This window comes from Atta cephalotes (genome assembly GCF_000143395.1).
Source record: "Atta cephalotes unplaced genomic scaffold scaffold00012, whole genome shotgun sequence".
NCBI lineage: Eukaryota > Metazoa > Arthropoda > Insecta > Hymenoptera > Formicidae > Atta > Atta cephalotes.
Window position 1 is genome coordinate 1,227,815 of NW_012130076.1, and position 5,975 is coordinate 1,233,789.

The 5,975-nt window shown below is 29.1% G+C and overlaps 1 pseudogene; it reads left to right on the forward strand.

Annotated features, from left to right (window-relative positions):
- LOC105617333 overlaps positions 1-5,975 on the forward strand; it is a 163,099-nt pseudogene that overhangs the window by 152,425 nt on the left and 4,699 nt on the right.

The window sequence follows — 5,975 nt, forward strand, 5'->3', positions numbered from 1 at the left end:
AACTAACTAACTAACTAACTACTACTATATATTATTTACTTTACTTATATATTATTATATATATATACTAGTATATATATATATATATATATATATATATATATGTGTGTGTGTGTGTGTGTGTGTGTATGTGTATGTATATATAAGTAGAAGGATCTACTGAAAGAAAAAGTCTGGTAATAGCTACAAATGTATTTTGCCCTATTGCAATTATTTAGAAAAACATAATTAAATATAGTAAGTAATAATTTAATAAATTTTACTAAATTACTCAATAATAATCGTTTAGTAATAATTAGAAAGATAAGATAATAATTATAAAAATAAAATTAGCGTTTAATTAGTTTTAGTTTAACTTCGTACAACATTTGATTGAAATTATTTTATTATAAAGCTTTAAAAAAATTATTAGATAAGTTTAATATAAAGAAGAACTTATTCCATATACAGTTCAGACATATTCGAGTTTTAATATTTATTATATTTAATATTAATTATCAAATAATTGTTAATATTGATTATCAAATGTAATTTTGAAATCTAATAATTCTTATTATAATATTATGAAAAAGTAACAAAAAAGTAATGAATCATTTCTTTGTTATCTTTTTAATGTAACGTTCCAAATTCTAGTTGAATTTAAATGTAAGAATTAATCACATCGACTACTGTCATACAATACAGAAGCTTGCAGCAATATTATTGCAACATTGTTGAAATATTGCTGTATGAGTTAGGCTTTTAGCAAACGGTTGGATGCCAGTGTACCTACGATGTTTGTTAAATTGCAGGGGAAAAATACGAGCCATCCTTTTCGGACAATGTATACAAAGTACACATGAAGCTCATGATACGCTCAGTCGCGACGTCCGATTATGGCAGTTACAAATGCATATCTAAAAACTCCCTCGGCGAAACGGACGGCAGCATCAAACTCTATCGTGAGTATGACATTCCTGTCATTTAAAACTTTTATTTAGTCAATGGAAGACATTGTATAATGACAAATCTGAAAAGCGTTCATATTCTTGTTCGCATTACAATTGTCATTTACATAGATTTGCAAATTAACGAACAATTCTATTCGTTTTATTCTAAATTAAAACTTGCCTCTCAATACGTCCAACGTATAAATTACCATTCTCGAGTGTTTTAACAGTTTTTACGAATCAACCAATCGATAATGTTTATTCTTTAAACATTTTGACGAATTGTACATTTCAATCCGCGCATTATTATACTAAAAGAAAAGAATGAAAAGTTTGAAAAAAATACTCAATTGTTTATCCACGGACAATGGTGGATCGATATCGAAATTCTTTCGCTTGCTAATGAAATTATTAATTGTATTGTTAGCTGTAATATCACACACACAATTATGTATAATTTATAATCATTTTTAATACCATTATATATTTTTTTATGGAGCAATATAAATAATTATTATTACTAACATTATGTCAATAATAAAAATAAAACTTCTAACCATAATTTTATCATGTAATTGAAGAATTTTTTGCATAAACTTAACAAATTTAAAAAGTTAAATTTTCAGGAAATAAAAAAAGATTTCTCATCTTTAAACCGTTCTTTATATAAATATGGTAATTTTTCTTCGGACATATAATAGGTATAAGAACAAAGTTTTAATTAATATTTTGAAGAGCCATTTAAAAAAAAATAAAATGAAAAACTTCTGGATTTATTTGGTACTAATGAAAATTTATTCATTCTGTAATATTTTATATTAACCGTTTTTACATTAAAAATGATAAGTAAAGAAGGAAATATTATTTAACATTATTAATATTTTATTTAAACAAATTTTTTATTTATAAAATTTTACAAATTACTTTTTGCAAAAACATCCTTTACAGCTATTTGAATTCTCATATTTGTCGTTTTATATTTAATTCTTATTGAAATATAATTATTTACGGTGTGACACTATTTAATAGAAAATTTGAAGTGATAACCTAGATTTTTTTTAAAATGAACTTATTTAGTTTTTGTGGGAAACCTATCAGTTACAATCTGCACAAAATATTTTTCTCTCAGTGTATTTTTATTTACGCGTATGATTAATTAATGATAAATAAATCTCGTTATTTCACCCATTCATTTTACTTGGGATCTTATAAAACTGCTCAACTGATCGGAATTATCTACATTCTGCGAAAGATTTGACGATCATGTCAACCACGTGTGATCGTATTATATTATCAAATTGATCGCATAATTTGCGCCAGAGCGATCAAAAGGTGATTCAACCAAGTTACGACGGTTATATTATATTAACGTGATATATGATTTATCACGGACGTATATCTCGACCGCGGAGAGAGCCAATATCGATTCGCGCCGGTTTTCGAACATTTGTCAAGCGGTCGTCGCTTATCGGTCGCGCGGTCGTCGCACCTTCTTTCGTTTCTTCGCGACCCCGGATCCTAACGCGTTATCAGAAATCGTTAGTCGCGCGATGAAGAACCTATCCAGCGGATGAGAAATTAAGCATCCGACCAGAAGCGAATCAGATGACGCGATAAAACGGGGTGGTTCTTTTATGAAGACAACGAGTGAGATATATCGTGAGATGGCTTAAGTCGAGAGGTTTGAAAAGTGAGTGCCAATCGCGGCTCTCGCTGATAACCGGAATCTTTTCCGAAACGACGAGAGAACGATAAGGAAAAACGCTCGACCAGATGCATAAGGCGTGCAGAATGGAGAAGTCGCGAGGGAAGCATCAAAGTCGACGTGTTTTATCGTCGACGCACGTGTGCGATAGTGTCTGCGAAGCAGTGTGGTAATGACACTCGCCGTAATGCACAAGTTAGAAAAAAGGAGGTTTTAATAATATTTTGACTGTATAATATCAGCTAAAGAATATCAGTCAAAAAATCAGCTAAAAAAGTCACAATGTTAATATTAGTCAAAAATTGTTTGTCAAACATATCCAAAAACTAACTGTAAAAAATAACACAATAAGCAATTTGATTTATAGTTATAGCTTTATTAGCTGTAGCTAATTGATCATATTTTGCTTACAGTTGTAGGTAACTTTGAAACAAGTAAGTGGACTCATAAATAAATATGTAAAAAATTTGATTGAATTCGAAATGCTACGACCTTCTCAAGCAAATAGGAATTACAAAACGTGATTTTACATAAGAATCAAGACAAACAAAAAAATTAAATAAGTTTTAAACTAATAACGTAAGAAAAGTGTGCTCAAATTTTACACAAATATTAAGATTTTAATAATAAAATATTCTGTAAAATTTTTATATTTTTACTAATGTTTTGAAATGTGCACTTAGAGTTTTACACTCTTTTTTACACTCTAGACACAGAAATATGAGAATTGTTGTAAAATATTATTTTTGGCTATCGTTTAACATTTTTTTTTCTTTTTTAAAAACTATTTTTTATAAATTTTTAAATGTACATTGAAAAATAATTTCTACATTTTAATAAATATTCTTTAAAATAATACTTACTAAACACTATATTTTTTTATTGAATATTTATTCAATAAAAAATATATCAAATTAATAGTTTTTAAATCAAATAGATATCTACATGTTTATCTATATGTTTACATTTAGTAAATATTTAATTAATATATCGAAAATCTGAATAAAATAAAAAATATTAAAATAATATTTATTAAAATAAAAGTGTTACATTAATTATAATTGTTATTTTTTAGAAATGCTGTCATAATAAACTATTAAACGTGCTTATATCGTTTAATTTTTGTTTGGTTTCTATTGATCTTTTTCAGAAAATTGTGATTATCTATATCCATAATATACTTCAATAGTAATAAATTGAAAAATAATCAATAATATATAATATATTGTTAATAATAAAATGATTTCAATTGATGTGTAAAATGTATAAAAAATAAACCTCAAATGATCATTTATAAAAAAAAAGAAATAAGATAATTACTCCCGGAAGTATATGCTCGAAAAAAATGTTATTCTTGCAATTGAATACGATTTGATCGCATAACGAGACGTCGACCGGAAATGCATCAGCGTTTCCACACATGAACGGACAGAAAGTTCATCGAAACAATCGGAGAAATCTTGATATCAATCATCAGCCGCGAATAGACAGTTCACCAGAGCACATTTTCTCTCAAACTTTTTATTGATTCGGTATCAAAGGCAAGCTCATCCTTGAGCGATAAGGAGCGTCAACGCCGTGAAAGTTAGTCGTGTCTGCAAATCCGTATTTCCGGGGAAAACGGTGCGAGCCCGGTGAATCACCGATAACTGCGAACGCGTCGATCTGCGTTTCCCAACTCTTTGGCCCTCAACCCCTCTTTTGCTAGTTGTAAAAAGAAGCTCTTTCTACCTATCGATCAGTAATTGTAGGTTTTCGCCTTGGCGCGCCCGCAGATTGAACTTCCCAGCTTTGTACTTTACCGCGACCGTCGAATCGGCGGATTACTGCTAAGCCGCTTAAATAAGCGTTCGATTGTGTCGACGATTTAATGCGCATTAGCATTTTAAACCGGTCTTTCAATCCATGCCGAAAGTTGCTACAATGGCCACGAAGCATTCGCGAGTGCTACTAGTTTTAATTGCTTAACTTTATCCTTTCCTGACGGAAGCGAAGGAGAATGTTTTTTTTGTTAACGCGATTGTTATTCACTTTTAAATCATTTGAAAAGAGCGTGACACAAAATAACGGTCTTTATTATAGTGATTATTTAAAGTTTTCGTCCATTAGCGTTAATTACTTCGCATTGAACAATATTAAAGTAGCAGCTTAAAATTTATCTGCAAATATCGCGTGTTCAATCGAATATTTACACTGCAGGAATGTAATAATGTAACATGCGGTGAGATATTGTCCCACGTACTTCTATCCTATTTTATTTAACAATAAATCCCGTAAACCTGTACGTACATAGTCTATACGATGTTTTACATTTCCTCGTTTGCGATATTTAATTTTTATACGTAAAAAATTTATGAACGCGGCGCATACGTTCCTCTGTTAGTATAGTTTTATTCAAGATAGATTTATATTGAATTGCAAAGGTTATTAATACATTGCGTATTTTGGCAGATATACCAACGCCTACTACAGAACCGACGACGACGAGTACACTGCCCGTTCCTACTACCATGGATCCAGGTAAATATTAATTCAAAATAAAATAAATTAAGGCTTGTTAATTGGCAATGTAAGAAAAATTGTATAAAAAGGATAATGATCATAAGATAAGCAAAAATTAAAGCTGGTAAATGTAAGTAATAGTAAATAATTTATTCTCTAGTAATTTAAAAAGACAAATTTAGACTTTTAACTGTATGTAGTCTCCATCAGTAAGATAATAATAAAAAAAAATAATAGAGATATTAATATTGCAAAGTTTAATTGAAGAAGCTTTAATGTCAAGTAATATTCAATATTGACAGGTTTCGTACCGCGGAACTGATGATGTCATTCTGTATTTTCTAGCCATTTTTTTTTGAGGTTTTGGCTGTAAAAAGAAACGATTATGTTTCTTTGTAATCTCTATAATCATTTGATTTGAGATATATCGCGAGTATTTTTACTACAACTTTTAATTTCTTTATACATCAAAATTATCAATTGATATAAAAAAATTTTAACAAACTAGATAATTAATATTATCTCTTTATTTGATTATATTGATATTATTTGAGTAAACAATTACTAAATTGAATTCAGTAGATTCAAAATTCATGTTAATTTGTTTTGTATTATATGATACAAGAACATTTGATCACATAATTTTATTACATCAAACATCTAGTGGTTAAACATTCAACAAAAATTTATGTTGTCTTGTTTATAATATATATTAATCCATCTCCTCTCTCTCTCTCTCTCTCTCTCTCTCTACTACTCGTACGTACGTACGTACGTACGTACGTACGTACGTTACTTACTACTACTTACTACTACGTACTACGTACGTACGTACGTAC